Below are 16592 nucleotides of genomic sequence, written 5' to 3'. Positions count from 1 at the left end.
ATATATACTTCAACTTCTTCCTTGCTCAGGGCATCTCCCGTCACGCGGGAATGACCAGTGTGATGAGCCACCTCCAGGTCAACGGTTGTTGGACTCGTTCACCAACTCGTTCGTCTGCCTCAGTATATTCCCGAGCCCCGCGCGGGGAATCGCTGCGCTCTGATTGGTCTGTTGAGGCTTGTTCCTGTACGCCCCCAACCGCCCCCTCCCTCCCACACAGCGATTGCTTCGTGTGAGTGTAGGGAGAGTGAGGGAGGGAGTGAGGGAAGGAGGGAACTCCTCACATCTGTCTGGGTCTGTGAGTGAGACGGAAGCGCCGGGAACACAGTGTGAGGTGACACCCAGTGTGTGAGTGTGTGTGTGAAGGTAAGTGTCATTGTGGTTGGTGTTTGTAGTAGTCTTAATGGCTGTGTGTGGGGGTTATCAGGGATGCCAGGCTTGTTTTTGACGAGAGATTTACGTGTATAAAGACATGGCCTCTTGTGCACGACGGTACGACTCTTGAGCACGATGGTACGACTCTTGAGCACGACGGTACGAGATTTGGGTACGACGGTACGAGATTTGGGTAAGTGGCTGAACCCAACACTTAAAACCACGTCACCCAAGTGTTGTGTTATTACGCTGACGGGTCGTGATCGAGGTTCGTTCTGTCGTGTTCAAAGGTCGCCCTGTTGTGTTGAACGGTCGTACCTTCGTGTTCATGGATCGTATCCTTGTGTTTTATGGTCGTGGTTACGTGCTCAAGCGTCGTCGTCTTGCCGTGATCATGGGTCGTACCGTCTCGTCTCAGGGTCGTACCAGTGAGTGTAGCAACGAGCAAGAGACAAGCACCCCCTCCCTCCTTACGTTAAACATCCCAGCCGATACCTAACTCGTCGGGTTTCAGCGCACCCCATCCCTGAAAATCACAATCTCCCCCTTTTTTTCTCTTCAGAAAGTGGACAAATTCTCCTTTGAAACGCTGGGGAATGCCTCATTCCCCCTCCCAACTAAAGCCAATTAGTTTTACTTTCCTCCGTATATTTGGCGCTGTACTCCTCTCTCTCTCTCTCTCTCTCTCTCTCTCTCTCTCTTCCTCCCCATTTCCCTGTCGCCCATTTATCTTCTCTACAGCATTTCAATATTCAGCATTTGCTCAATTCCTCTTTCAACTTTCCCTGCTGATAGACTCTCCTTCCCCAGACCCACACACCTTTTTGCAAAAACTTTCCACATGTGTCACGGGAGGGTGTTGTTATATATCTATATAAAGTAAAAAAAAAAAATGTAATCATTGTAAGTGTGTAATATTGTGTTATGGTGACGTTTAAGTGAGATGTGTAGCAGAGGCGCTAGCTTAGCCATTTTCAGCTTGATGTTAAAGCATATTGCATCTAGTGATGCAGGAGGTGGTCAGTGGAGTTTGAGTTAACAGAGGCGCCATCCTGTAATACAAACGGGAATTAGGATGATAATGTGACTTTGATTGAACGGTACCCCAACACTACCCTTTCCCCCTGAGCTCGAACTATATATATATATATATATATATATATATATATATATATATATATATAATAGTTGCGTCATGTGAACAGACTATGGGATGCTATAAAACAAATTAAAACAATTCACCACTTTTAGTTCATCAGTATTTCTGCGTATATCTTTTTTTATTCCTTGTATTGAAAATATATTTGAGTTTTAACGAGAAGAAATGTACCTAGTGAGTTGTCCAAATTCTTTTAGATAAATTTTTCTTTTATAATTGATATTTTTTTTTTTCATTTTTCTTTATAATCTGGTTCGTTTGCTTCGAATAAAATATTGACGTATTTTATGGGGTGAATTGATGTGGTGTGAAATCCGCAGAATTATTTTACAATACAATAAGGAATGGAAATAAACAATAGATAGATATGTAACTATTTTTTTTTTTCAGTTTTTCAATGTTTCGATAATTATCAGTTTCTCAATAGTGATCGATTGTGAATTACATTTACAACCGTTTCTGAGTAGAAGGATTTGCCGTTTAAGAGCGTAGGTCCTTACTAGCTGAAAACACTGTTGACAACAGCAGGATACAAACAGTAACAAGATAACTTACTGTTGATAACAGAAGAAAGTGCTGTTGGAAGCACGCCTTGGTGCACTTTATTCCCACTGAGGGAGATCGTTCTAGACACTATAGCATCGCTCTCACTTCCGTATGCCATCAGATCCTGTGTAACACTCCTTAACCCTCTACTTTCCCAAGGAATTGGAATCCAATTCCCTTCCTTCTCTTCACCACGATGGTTTTTCGCAGTGTAATGTGTGTTGTTGGCTTTATATCTGTTGTGACTCACCTCTGATCCTTCTCTCCATATCAGGGTCTTTGGAGAATCTCGACATCTCCAGAGCATTGGACAGGGTGTTGCATAAGGTTTTGCTTGGACAGGATGTTGCATAAGGCTTTGCTTGGACAGGGTGTTGCATAAGACTTGAGTAAACTTTCGTCCTTTGGCTTTTCTGCTTCTCTCTGTATTATAATGCACAGGTGACCAATAGCGACAGGGAAATGTATTGCCAATCAAGGATATTCTTAGTATGTTCTGTTGGCATCCTGGTATCTTTGTCTGTGGAAGTAGAGGACCTTGCTTCGAAGGTCAGGTGGATCACAACCATTCCCGTAACATAGGATCACAACCTTCCCCTGGTGGATTGGATCACAACCTTTCTCGTGACTGAGTTGTCGTAGTTGTTATTGATGGCTCTTCTCTGGTTATCTCCAGTTGACCTTCAGCCAAGCGCAAATGGGTCCTGGAGATTGGTTTCTCTCGATGGCCGAATGATGCCATCAAAGTGGCACGCTGGACAAGCCAGTATGCTTCATTTGTTTGCCTCGGTGGGTGGAGACTGCCACCCTAGGGGGAAAAAAAACCATCCCCTTTACCAGGGGTTCAAGGTATCTCCACGATGCTCCTGATCCATTGTTTCCATCAAATCTCCAAAACATCTCCATCCTATATCGAGTCTCCTCATCCTTAGACCTTCTCTAATCTTCTATCGGCCTCTATCTTCTCTCTCTCTCTCTCTCTCTCTCTCTCTCTCTCTCTCTCACACACACACACACCCATCTGGGCCTGACCTCCGGCCGCAAAGTGACCGTACGACCCCATAAGACGGGGCCGGCCAGCCACAAACATGCCTTGTATAGCCTTCGGGCTGTGTGGTATCAAGGTCTCGTACGAGCTCTCTCTCTCTCTCTCTCTCTCTCTCTCTCTCTCTCTCTCTCTCTCTCTCTCCCCAGGAACCCGGACCAGTTACCTTTAGATTTTAGGATCACTTTGACCCGTTCATGGCGGGGCCCTTCTGGTGTGTGGGGTCATTTCCTACCACCGCTTAAGGACCGGGGAAAACTACCTCCGACTGTTAAAGGTTAAGAAACTATCGACAGTTTGAAGTACAGAATAAATCCTCAACGCTGCCTGGGTGTCGTGAAGTGGGTGTGTGGCGTTGATCGGTGCGTGACACATGTGGTGGGACATTCAGTCGCTCGAGTAGACGATGGAAACACGTCAGACGTCCAGCAGAGGAGGAGGAGGAGGAGGAGGTTGTCAAGGGCGAGTCTTCCCCTTTTGGTCGGGCCATGTACGACTGTGTGTGAGAGAGAGTGTGAGAGTGAGAGAGAGAGAGAGAGAGAGAGAGAGAGAGGGGTCAATGAGAAGCGATCTCTTCTCCCTTCCTCGACTAAGGAAACTTTTTCTCCTCCTCCCAGTGATGAATTAGCGCAGGTGCACGACAACAATTTCAAATTCGACACCGGCTTTACCAGCTGGCAGTGTACACTGTGGCTTGTATCATTCAGCGAAGAGTTCAACCCACACAACTAGGCCCGGAGTAGCGCCCCACTTGCCCACCGCCACTTGTGCTACGGCAGCGTAGCAATTCAGTTCGTTATAATGCATGCATATATCGCTGTAGGCGGCACACCTGGCGGCGATTACATCAACTACCACGGACGCTGTCCAGAGATAATATCCAGTGAGTATTCTGTGGTTCTATGCCGCTCTGATATTCTATTTTGTTCTAATCTCGACTTTCCCGGTAGTTTTGCTTCAACACAATAATTACTACAACTGCTTTCACGAATCGTGCATAGTTATAGAGAAATGCAGTCTATATAACCAGCTACATAACGTTTCAGTATCAGGGATATTTTCTATTGCAATAGACGTCGTGGTCCAAGATTTTTTTTATCGTCTATACCAGTCATTTGTGGTATTGTATCCCACTTAAGATATAGGAAGCACATCGCTTAGTGGTGGGTTAAGGGAGTTCGATCTTAAGTTTTCATCACGTAAGTGATGTTTCCTTCGCCCTCTCTTGTGTGTGATCCTTCCCTTGTGGTATATGTATTTCATCTTATTCTTGTAGGTTTTCTCCATTTTAACGCTTAAAAATCTATGAATCTGGTCTTTCTTTTCACCTTTTCTTCGAATCGTTTACTTTTCGTCTTCCCGTGCGTCTGATGGCCATAATTCTTTCCCGAAGGCGAACCTTGCGACTTGTTGACTCTACGCGAGGCGTTCGTCAAAGTTTCCTCCTTTTTTTTAAAACGTTTCCTTTAACTATTTGTTTCCTTTCTTCTTGGAGTCCGTCATTCTTTTACCCTTCTTTCATACCTATTTCTTTATATTGTCTTTTTCTCCTCTATACGATGGACAGAGACGGGAGGAGCATTTGATTGCGTCGTACGATATTCAAATGTGATTCACCCACACCAGACCCTACAATGAGGCCATTGTCTGTCGTGTTGTCTTTCCATCCATCACGACATATGATTCACACATGGAATAATGTCTGAAGTGTAATATCAGGGTTCAGTTCCCCTCCAACACATCAATCCTCCCTACAAGTATAACAATGTCCTTGTGATGCAATATCATCCTTTGTCATGTCGGATGTTATCCACTTGGCTGCCCAGGTTCACAGTAGATCCCCTGGCAAACCTACTGCATTCCACTTCCACTTTCATAATCCTCCAGGTTGACTCCTCAGAAGGTGTCATACGTCTAGTGTATTATCAGAAGGTGATTGCATCCCCTTTACCATGGGTGAGAGGTAGACCGTCTTTTGTTTTGTTCTATGGGGTTCCTAGGTGTTATAATCCGATTCTGGTCAAAGTATAGAGCCTCCTCGAAGCTCCCAGAGGAGTATCAGAAGGACCTACATTCCCTATAAAAACAAAAGATACGAAAAAATGAATAGATAATGAAAATATGATATAACATCTTATGCCTGGCACCCACTGGTTTGCCCGCCGCTAAGACCGCTGCCAGTAGCCTCGTGAAATATGTCGTACGGCAGTTGTGCGTTGGACGTGTTTAAATGGGCTGGTACTGCGCATTTTTTATTAGCTTTATAAATGCCTTTAAAAAAACATCTAATCTCAACCAATGTTTTAAGGGTGGAGAGAGATAGAGAGAGAGGTTATCCCAACAGCCAGCAGACGTACAGACAACAGACGTGGAACCAAAGAGACAGATAATCGATACAGACATAGAACCCAAGACAGACAAGAGTCACAGATATACGACATAAGGCACAGACATAAAACTAACGCAAAGACAACAGAAACAGACATGAAACCAAAGACACTGGCAACAGAAACAGACATGAAACCAAAGACACTGGCAACAAAAACACAGAACCAAAGACACGCAGACAATAGACACAGATATAGAATCTAAGACACATTCAACAGATACAGACACTCCAAGCAACACTTCCATGGAAAGATTAATGCAATCAACGTCTTCCAAAGCACTGCATTAATCACTCTAAATGAAATTAATTCCTTGTTCTCATTAACCAAAATGATTTTTGTTCAAATTTTTACCCGAGGGAGATGATATGATCCGTTATCTTCTTTCCTGTTTACAGATTTACGTGAGGGAGGTATAATAACACTTATGTGCTTGTTTACAAAATCTTACGTGAGGGAGGTATATTTTGTTTGCTGTTTACATATTTCAAGTGGAGTAGGTATATTTTGTTTGCTGTTTACATATTCTACGTGAGGAAGGTTTGATATGACCAGCTGTCCTATTTTTGTTTACAAGTTCAAGATCCAGGAGGTATGGGACCAGATGTAGTATGTCTCCCCCTTAGACCAAGGCAGTTGTGAAGGTGACTGATAGTGAGTGACCTCCCCGTTGTGAGAACATTATCCTCTTATGCACGAATAGGGAACATGAGCCGGTAGCCCACGAATAGGGAACATGAGCCGGTAGGCCACGAATAGGGAACATGAGCCGGTAGGCCACGAATAGGGAACATGAGCCGGTAGGCCACGAATAGGGAACATGAGCCGGTAGCCCACGAATAGGGAACATGAGCCGGTAGCCCATTAATAGGGAACATGAGCCGGTAGCCCATTAATAGGGAACATGAGCCGGTAGGCCACAGATAGGGAACATGAGTCGGTAGGCCACAGATAGGGAACATGAGCCGGTAGCCCATTAATAGGGAACATGAGCCGGTAGGCCACAGATAGGGAACATGATCCAGTGGGGCAGGAATGATCAACATGATCCAGTGGGGCAGGAATGGGGTTCACTTTCCCAAGTATCATTTTCCAGTGATGGAGACATGTATGTATGTACGTATCTCACACATAGGGAAGTGAACACACATACATGTACGTTCCAAAGTCTACACATAAATGCTTACCGACACAGACCCACGTATACACTGATACAGATGCACACTGTAATAATTGGATGAACTTCAAAATTCCATGAAAATCATATCCATCTTTCTCAACACCGTACAACACTATCCACCAAACATCTGGCAGCAGGCTGACTGGTGGCTAGCAGCAACCAACTGACCTGCCTGGTGTACGACAAAACACCAGAATAAAAGAATACATTGGTGAATTTTACCATCTTTTACACACACACTCCAGCGACCAGAAAACTGCTCATCATCTCTGAATAAGTCCAACCATAACTCGTGACCAATCACATATAGTTAATGTAAATGTTATATGGTGACTATTATTATTTACCTTCTTGGAACATTTCCTGAGCTCTGAGATCATTATTGCCACCCGCCATGTGCAAGTCTCATTCCTACTTATCCGTAATTCGAGCCGGAAATGAATAGTCCCTTCCCGGAACATCTTAAAAACGAGTCGTGATATTTTGGCTACCGTTCGTCCCCATCTTACTTGCCAGATGATATTGACGAAGGACGAATACTGGGACTACCAATATTCACGTTCCTCATGCAGCGAGTCGGACGCATGAGAGAGAGAGAGAGAGAGAGAGAGAGAGAGAGAGAGAGAGAGAGAGAGAGAGAGAGTTGCTCTTGAATATGCCAAAACACTAATCTTCACCAGCTCGACCCTCTGAAGTCTACGGTACACGAGATCGAAAATCTCTCCTCTCTCTCCTCTCTCTCCTCTCTCTCTCTCTCTCTCTCTCTCTCTCTCTCTCTCTCTCTCTCTCTCTCTCTCCCCACCTTTAACTAGGGAGAGGTCGTAGATGCGGAGCTCAGAATTTGGTAAAAACACAGTTACGCATTGAAACACACGAGAGACGAGCATGACAGATGTTACTGGGGAGTGTATCCCTGGCCTGGGGAGTGTATCCCTGGTCCGGGGAGTGTATCCCTGGCCCGGGGAGTGTATCCCTGGCCTTGGGAGTGTATCCCTGGACCGGGGAGAGTATCCCTGGCCTGAGGAGTGTATCCCTGGCCTGAGGAGTGTATCCCTGGCCTGGGGAGTGTATCCCTGGCCTGGGGAGTGTATCCCTGGCCTGGGGAGTGTATCCCTGGCCTGGGGAGTGTATCCCTGGCCTGGGGAGTGTATCCCTGGCCTCAGGATAATAAGGTACACCGGAAGCACCTGGGGTTTGACCTGTGATTAAAAACATTCACTCAGGCAAGGGGGGGAAGATGTGCTTGTCGACCCCTGACCTCTTTTCAATAACGTATGTGACCTCTCTAAAATATTTGGAGGTGGTTGAACAAGCTGGTTTTAATGGGAGTACTTTATTTTTTTATTTCCAGTATTTCTTTTTAATATTTGGTTTTGGACTTTATGAATACCGTTGATAATGTTGATCAAAGGTACTTTTTTAAGACCTTCAGTCTGTCAATATCTTTCTTTTTTCATAAAGTCATCATCATGTATCCATTTGATGATATTCGTATCAAATATTTCAAAAAGACCACAAGATGTATTCATGTCAAACTTGTCTTTTAAGTCTGTCTATCTGTCTGCCTTCGATAATGCAGACACAAGAGCTCGAATCTCACCAGAACTCTATCTTGCAAGAGGTCGAAGATCCCTCCGTCAGGAGACACCTTGTTATGAATGTGTAGCAGGTAACACTAAGATGTCGCTAGTATCATGTGTAGCAGGTAACGCTAAGGTGTAGCTAGTATAATATGTAGCAGGTAACGCTAAGGTGTAGCTATTATCATGTGTAGCAGGTAGCGCTCTGGTGTTCCCAGCTGCTTGGGAAGACGATCATGTTTGACAGGGAGGGAGCTGAGCTGGTGGAGGATTGGTGGATAAGGAAGTGCAAAGGAAATTAGCACAAAGGAAAGCCAAAGGAAAATGGGAAGTGAGGGTACAACGGTATGCGTATCTGAGACCTAGTGTTGGGATTCTACCAGCTGGCACCACCTGTATTGCTCCCAGGTGAGTGTGACCCTCGTCCCACAGCTGGGACATCGTGGGGTCATCGCTAGCCCATCAGGACCAGCGGGATGTTTGAGGATGACATGTGTTGATTCCGAGAGTCCCAGAGCAATATTAATGTTGCTCCTCTCTTATCAGTATTCATTGCTTTGACACACACACACACACACACACACATGCACATGCGCACACTGTTTGCTCTCTCCTTGTGTCACTAGAGGAACTGTTTACTCTCTACGTCATCATTCTGGTTTACAAACTTGAAGGTTGTGATCAGATCACTTCTTCACATTCTCCTCTGGTCCATAGTAGATACATTCTAGGCTTTTCAAACCTTTTCCTGTAATTCAGCTCTCTTGACTTTTGTATTATCTTCGTTGCTCTCTCCTGCACTTTTTCAGTTAGTTTACTTTGTGCTTGAATGACGAAACTTGTGAAACAGAGTTAAGTTTTGGGAGAACAGAAGATGTGAATAGCTTGCTGTACATTTCCTTACCAATGGACTTAAATGCAATGCTGATGTTTAGCAGACAATTAGTCATGTTTTGGTCTCAGGCAGGACTAATGATATCGATCGACTCCTAAATTTCTCTTGGTAGAGAATATTGACATTGATGTTTTCTTTCCCTCGTATGCCATCCTCGTTACGACACATTTTCAGATGAACTTCATCAGTCATGTATCAGACCAACTCAGGAGATCTTCAAGGTCCCCCTCTCATAAGTTGCTACAATCCTCCTCTCACTTTTCCCTTCCCTCGTGCCCTTGGCATCGTCCACATACCTCAGTTGGAGTAGTCATTGTGGCTAGTCATTGTGGCTAGTCATTGTGGCTAGTCATTGTGGCTAGTCATTTACCTGGATCAAGAAGAGGGATGGTCCTAGAACAGAGTCCTGCAGTACGTCAATGATGACCTCAACCCACTATGAGATCACCACTCTAGCATTCGTCTCTCGTTCCTTTCCTCTTAAGATAATTTCCCGTCCATCTGAATAGCCTTCTCCTCGCTCCTGTCTGAAGATCCAGCCTCTGTCTTGCCCCGTAGGTTTATGCCAGTCATACATCACTACAGCATTTTGTTCTCACTCATATCTTAACCTTTTATGGTCTTTCGGTACTGGAACAGACAAACCTTGTTCCTCTAACTCGTTAACTGGGGTGAACTGGGAGACCAAAAGCCTCTCTAGCAGAGAGGAATTACCAGGAGAACAGCTTGGCTAACTGCTGTTGAACTCTGCTTCCACCGAGCGTTAAATATTCATGAAGCAATTCTGTAAAATTGATTGTTCGGTAACAGAATTGGAGGGGAATAATTTCCTCTTTCATATCAAGGTGGATCTGTGTCACATGGTGTTGGGGGGAGGCTGTCTGAAAGGATTACAGATGAATCAGGCTTTTGTTGCAGTTGATTCAGAGTTTAGTCATATATATGTATATATATATATATATATATATATATATATATATATATATATATATATATACTGATGGTTCTGTTTCACGGTCGATTGAAACAATTCAGTTCCATTTTCGTTTTCAGATTTTTTCCATTTGTTTGTTTCTCAATATCTTTCTCGTAATCCTTATCTTACACAGTCCCTCTTCACACTCACCCCTTATCTTAAGATACCATATCTCACGAAGGCTTATTCTCAACGCCTACCACCTTTGCTTTCAAGGGGAGACCTCACAGGTCCCCAACCGCTAACCCCTTTGTCTTGAGAACTCTATCTACACTATCATTATGTCCTTTATAGAACTTCCTGCTTTTCATCACCTCAAGCTTCTACCGTCACCAAAATCTTGCCGTCAGAAATATTCCGTAGCGAACCATTTTCCTTTTTCGTCAATATCTGTCATAATTTCGTTATCTGAATCATATATGGTTTAACTCGCTGCAATTACATCAGCTCCAGGTGGCCTTTACCCAGTAGCTGCCCTTCTGAAATCAAATGACTCACGTTTTCATTCCTTTATGGAGTCTGGCTCGAGATTTATGAATCCCAAGTCTTTTATAAAGGGATTCGTGACCATGTAGCGCCCCATGATGCTCAGACTTAAGACTCGAACTTTGCTTCAGCCACATATGTTTTGATCGCCTATAGTCCGCTTCGCCGTATGTAGAGTGCTTTGTATTACTGGAGAGATTCCTAAATAATTTGAGTGTAGTGTTGATTCTCTCTCGTTCAAACCATTGTGTTAATCATGCAAGGAAATGGGATGGTTCACTGCGTTAAAATCCCACAACAAAGGAGTTTCCGGATATATATCAACTCGAGAATTTCAGACGGGAAGTTTACCTTCCATATTCCTCCCTTTGATTAGCGTGCGTGTGTGTGTGTGTGTGTGTGTGTGTGTGTGTGTGTGCGACCTCATCCACTGCTTGATAATGCACACTCCACAATTCATTGTTCCTTTTTCCCCCATGGAAAAAAAAAAGAAAAATGATTTTTGTGTCCACTTTTGACGACTGCTCGACACATGCTATGGTTCCACATAGATTCCCAGGACAGAAACAGACAGACGAAATGAGCACACACACTGACAGGCAGACAGAGAGACGGGGTGAACACACATCAGCTGACAGACAGACTGAGAGACGGGGTGAACACACACTGACAGACAGACAGAGGCGGGGTGAACACACATCAGCTGACAGACAGACAGAGAGACGGGGTGAACACACACTGACAGACGGACAGAGAGACGGGGTGAACACACACTGACACAGACAGAGAGACGGGGTGAACACACACTGACACACAGACAGAGAGGATTGATACGATAGTTAACTATTCACATGGAATCTGGGCTTTTCCTCCCTCCTCCTTCACATTATACAATCACTTCATAATCTATTGGTTACCTGGCTGTAAATAGGAGCCTCTGACGTCAAACATGTTAAAATATATATATATATATATATATATATATATATATATATATATATATATATATATATATATATATATATATATATATATATATATATAGATAACTACCAACATATGCGCAGACCTGGTGATTACATAGCTGGGATTTCATTGACTATTCAGGAACGAAGCAATTTCTTGAGAAAGGATTAACGTTTAATATTCATAACTGTTAATCAAGTGTACAGACAATGTTAGGGAGGGATAAAAGGGAACAGTTGCAGCCCGGGAACGAATCATTTCAGAAAAGAATTAGCTGAGAAAAGTTGATTAAAAATGATTCGGGGAAATGTAAGCCGAGACTCCGGCTGTGCGGGAGGTGATGTGGCTTTTCAGCAGCGTACACTGTGCTGGAGGCTGTTGCTTCCCTCTGCTGTGACGTCCATGAGAGAATGTGAGTCTCCAGTCGTGGCTGAGACTGCGTAGGGCTATGCTATGCTCCTCCCTGGCTGGGAACCTCGACGGAGATGGTAGCAAAGCCACGGACAGCCACAGCAACAAAGGGGAGTAGAGAGAGAGAGAGAGAGAGAGAGAGAGGCCATGGGGACCGGATCTTCCGCGACTTTCCTCATGGATGGAGGAGAGCAAAGGGAATGAGAAATGCTCAGGGTCTGAGGGAGATGCAGAGCAGAGAAGGACACTCGTCAGGAGGAGGGAAGAAGATCACTGGGGTGTTGTGTTGTGGGAGTACGACAAGGATTACTGTTGTGTGTGTGTGTGTGTGTGTGTGTGTGTGTGTGTGTGTGTGTAAGATGCAGGGAAGGATAGGGGTGAAAGGATAAATCTAGTATGGGATGAAGGGTCAGAATGAGGGAGTATAGGGGTAACTGTGTATTGAATATAGGATTATAGGGATTTAGGAGAGGATAAGGATGCAATGGGTCCATCCTGCACGTACTGAGTCTGGGAAATAATTGACGAAGGTCTAATCAAGGATATCATGAATATATTAAATCTGCCATACGACAGCATCACCATAGGGAACATTTTTCCTTCAAATACCATACGATTCTGGCTATTAGAATTGGACGAGATTAGACTTCAAAGCTTTACAGCATTTATCAAGATGGAATTTCAGATTATCTTTGGCCATTTTCTATGCAGCTGTGGCGATATACTAACAGGTTGGTCCCTGTTGATAATTGGCATATAAAAGCTTTTCATCATTTCGGTTCATAGGAAAAGCAATTAATCAGAAGAGCAAAAAGTAATTTTCCGCATGGTTGCTTGTTCCAAATGATTTCACGGAAGGATGCGTATGTATAGTAAGTATATACTAATCGTAGTATATATATATATATATATATATATATATATATATATATATATATATATATATATATATATATATATTCCTTTCCCAAATTATTGCATAACTATAGGATTGTATACCTTGTACAAATCAGCAGTACATAAACATGAATTCCTCACTGTATAAGTACCTGTACAAAGTCATTCCCAGGTCACAGAATCACTACCAGGTCAAAAGGTCACTTTGTAAGCCTCAAGAGTCACTCCCCAGGCCTCAGGGTCACTCCCCAGGCCTCAGGGTCACTCCCCAGGCCTCAGGGTCACTCCCCAGGCCACAGGGTCACTCCCCAGGCCTCAGGGTCACTCCCCAGGCCACAGACAGTCACTCCCCAGGCCACAGACAGACAGTCACTCCCCAGAGCAGGTGCAGGGAGGGGGAGACACGTGCGCAGCTCTTCTTTATTCCACCCACTTGGTAAAACAGTCATTTGTCATGGCCGAACCATGAAGGCAAACCTCAGGTGTGTCAGCTGGTGGCTGATTAAACACCTGAGTGATGGAGGGGGGGGTTGTTTGGTGGTGATGGAGGGGGGGGGTTGTTTGGTGGTGATGGGGGAGGGTCAGTGGTTGTCCGTAGCTGAGAGCAGGTTTCTGGTTGGTTGCTTATGGTTGGTGCCTGTTTGGTGGGTTGTGGTTGGTTGTTTATGGTTGGGTTGATGGGTATAATCTTGTTGTAGTTGTTGTTTTGTTGTTGTTGATGTTTTTGTTTTTCTTTGTTGATGGTGATCTGCTTTTGTTCCTGTTTCTTTCCTTTAAGCATTTCTTTCCTTCATTAGTTCTTCTTCATCTTAACATATCTTTTTCATCTCATTTTGTCATTCACTTTCTCCTTTCATTTTTCATTTTCTTCATCATTCACTTTTCATTGTAACGCGAGGCTGTATTAATAGTATGAACTGTAAGGCGAGATGCATATACATATCTGCGCGAATCACGACCATCCCGCTATCATTTCGGATTCATTTGAATCAACCTCTGCTTCAAACACAAATGTGGGGTTATTATAGTGGTATGTTCGTGATGGCTGCCCACATTGGTAGGTAATCCGATCAGAAAAAAGATATAAGCTCGTCCACAGATTCAAATAACGGCAAATTAGATAAACAGTTATCACAAAATCTGAAATCCTGTGAAATGAAGCACCGGAGATGGAATCAACACTGCTTCACCGTCTCGGGTTCACCGGTTCAGAACAAGGATATAACAGTATCATTTTGTTTTACAGAAGTGCTTCTCTTTTCCAGTGTTGTGTTTCAGGTAGTTTACCGTGGGATTGTCGTGTCACATATACCATGATTTATTTAAAATTCCGCGTCATAAACTGTTGTTATATTAATCTTTCGATGATATTAAAGAGGACTCGTCGTATGACCTACAATGAAGAGATGAAACTGAACCATTTTTTTTTTCTTCCCCTTTATCTTCTGATATTTTTCTTATCACTGAAGGTCTGGTTATCGTAAGGATCTCCGTCCATGACTGATGAAAATGTTTTGTGATCCAAGTTTGGCACACGTCATGACTGCTGATCATGTCTCGTGTGGATGAGATGCGATACGTTTGAGCTGTGTCAGGTCATGTTGTTACAAGGGCAAGCTAGGTCGATGTTATTTTCGAGACTTCGAACTACAACCCTCGAGCACCACTTCCTATTTCCACAACCTCCTCCGCCTAACCCACACTACAACCTTGGGACCCTACAACCTGCATTACGGCCTTGCCACCCCACAGCAACCCACATTACAACCTTCCCACCCCACAACAACCCACATTACAAACTTACGACCCCACAACAACCCACATTACAACCTTGCCACCCCATTACAACCCGCACAACAACCTTGCCACCCCATTACAACCCGCACAACAACCTTGCAACCCCCTATAACCCACACTACAGCCTTGCGACTTCCTATAACCCACACTACAGCCTTGCGACTTCCTATAACCCACACTACAACCATGCGACCCCCTAGAACCCACACTACAACCTTGCGACCCACTATAACCCGCACTACAACCTTACGACCCACTATAACCCACAAGAATCACTCGGGGGTTCTCATCGCGACCAGAGGGGTGTGGCCGCCCGGGGCTTCCCTTTCACGGATACCTGGAAGCAGATTATTGATCCTGCCGGACGCCACAGATCACGGCAGGATATCATCCTGTCCTTATCTACCGTAGGAGACATGAAGGTCCGGGGCGCCCTCCGGCGGAGCGAGCCTCCGTCAGGGCCGCCGTCGTCGGCTGCCTGGCATCACAGCGGAGCACTGACAGGGCTTCCTCGCACCTCCAGCCTCCGCCAGGCTCTCGAGTGTCCTCCCTCACTCATCTATTCATCCACTCATCATCTACCCATCACTCATGTTCCCCCAGGGATCCATGAGGTATGTGGAAAGCCACTATCATACCAGCTTCGTGCTGGGTCACTCCTGACGGAGGTAAGGCGTCACGAGAGACGTCTAGCCCTTCTACCTGACAGCTAACTAATATACCCAAACGTCAGTAGATCGTCACGCCTACCTACACCAATTCCCGCCAAGGGTGGCGCCTTCCACGACAACCCTGATATTAGTTGTCAGCGGCCATCACCGCTATATCTAGCCCGGGGTCTCGTATATATCTCTATGGACGAGGGATTACGATAGATTCTCCAGGAACGAAGGAAGTTGATGCAGAGAGGAACAAACACGTTATTTCAACAACTAGATGATATACGAGATATGGGAATGTATACAGTCGTAAGGAAAGGAACATGAAAACATAAACCGGAATTAATATATCGTCAAATCAACAAACTTGCCCAATATTTAGGTTTTTCAATAACGACGTATCCAGATATTCATAACAAACTTTATACTGTACTGAATATCGTATTTATTTGTAGAAAATACAAATATGTGATTGAAATGCCTATTACTGTATTGGAGTTTCTGAAGGTGGGCAACCTCCAGTATCTCCAGGCACAATAGAAGACTGCTTGATATCCCCTGGGCATGGGAGCGTGTCGGAGGAGAGGAGGGAAAGTGGTTCCAGGTACAGGTGGGTTGGCTCCTTAATCTGGTTGTGAAACACGACCACAAGTCAGCGAGTTTAGCGTAGCTTGATGACGTAGGCATCGAAGGCTGAGGAACACTCCTCACATTGTTCTCTCAAACCTCATGAAAGAAATCACGCAGTTCTTCCTCCTATCGAACACTATCCTGTAAAGTAAGAACTCGGTTCCCATCGCTTTGAAGCAGTTCTACACAGGATGCCATAAACACAGGGAGGTAAAACTATGGACAAGATGTATAGAGAAAAAAATGGATAGAAGAGCGAGCAAAGATATGTTGAAACAGACTTGAATTAAGTAAAGAACTGCAAACTCAGCACACGAGGAAGAAAACGGAAGACATGGCTGAGATCCACACGAAATAGACAGAGATAATCTGACACGTAATACAGCAATAGATAAACAAATGAAAATTCATGATAGATGAATAAACTTTGAACAATTTAGAAAAACTTGAATACCCACTGAAGAAGCACATCGGTCTACAACTACCGAAAACAAATCTATTTTTTTGTTGAAGAAGAAAACAGTTCCTGTGAGAACACAAACCCCATCCAGGCTTCCCATTCTTCCTCGAGGCCACAGTCGTGTTGAGGAAGCAACAGAAACG

At 44.3% G+C, this 16592-nt stretch overlaps 1 long non-coding RNA gene across 1 annotated transcript in view; it reads left to right on the top strand.

The window, feature by feature from the left end:
- Nucleotides 1–241: 241 nt before the first annotated feature.
- LOC139759778 (uncharacterized) overlaps nucleotides 242–16592 on the top strand; it is a 57535-nt gene continuing 41184 nt past the window's right edge. The window contains exon 1 of the long non-coding RNA XR_011715144.1: nucleotides 242–366. This is a non-coding gene — a long non-coding RNA (uncharacterized lncRNA). The remainder of the gene's footprint in view (nucleotides 367–16592) is intronic.

Source organism: Panulirus ornatus, chromosome 34, assembly GCF_036320965.1.
Source record: "Panulirus ornatus isolate Po-2019 chromosome 34, ASM3632096v1, whole genome shotgun sequence".
Lineage (NCBI taxonomy): Eukaryota > Metazoa > Arthropoda > Malacostraca > Decapoda > Palinuridae > Panulirus > Panulirus ornatus.
Note: the sequence above shows the minus strand (reverse complement) of the source record. Positions and strands in the feature narration are given on the sequence as shown.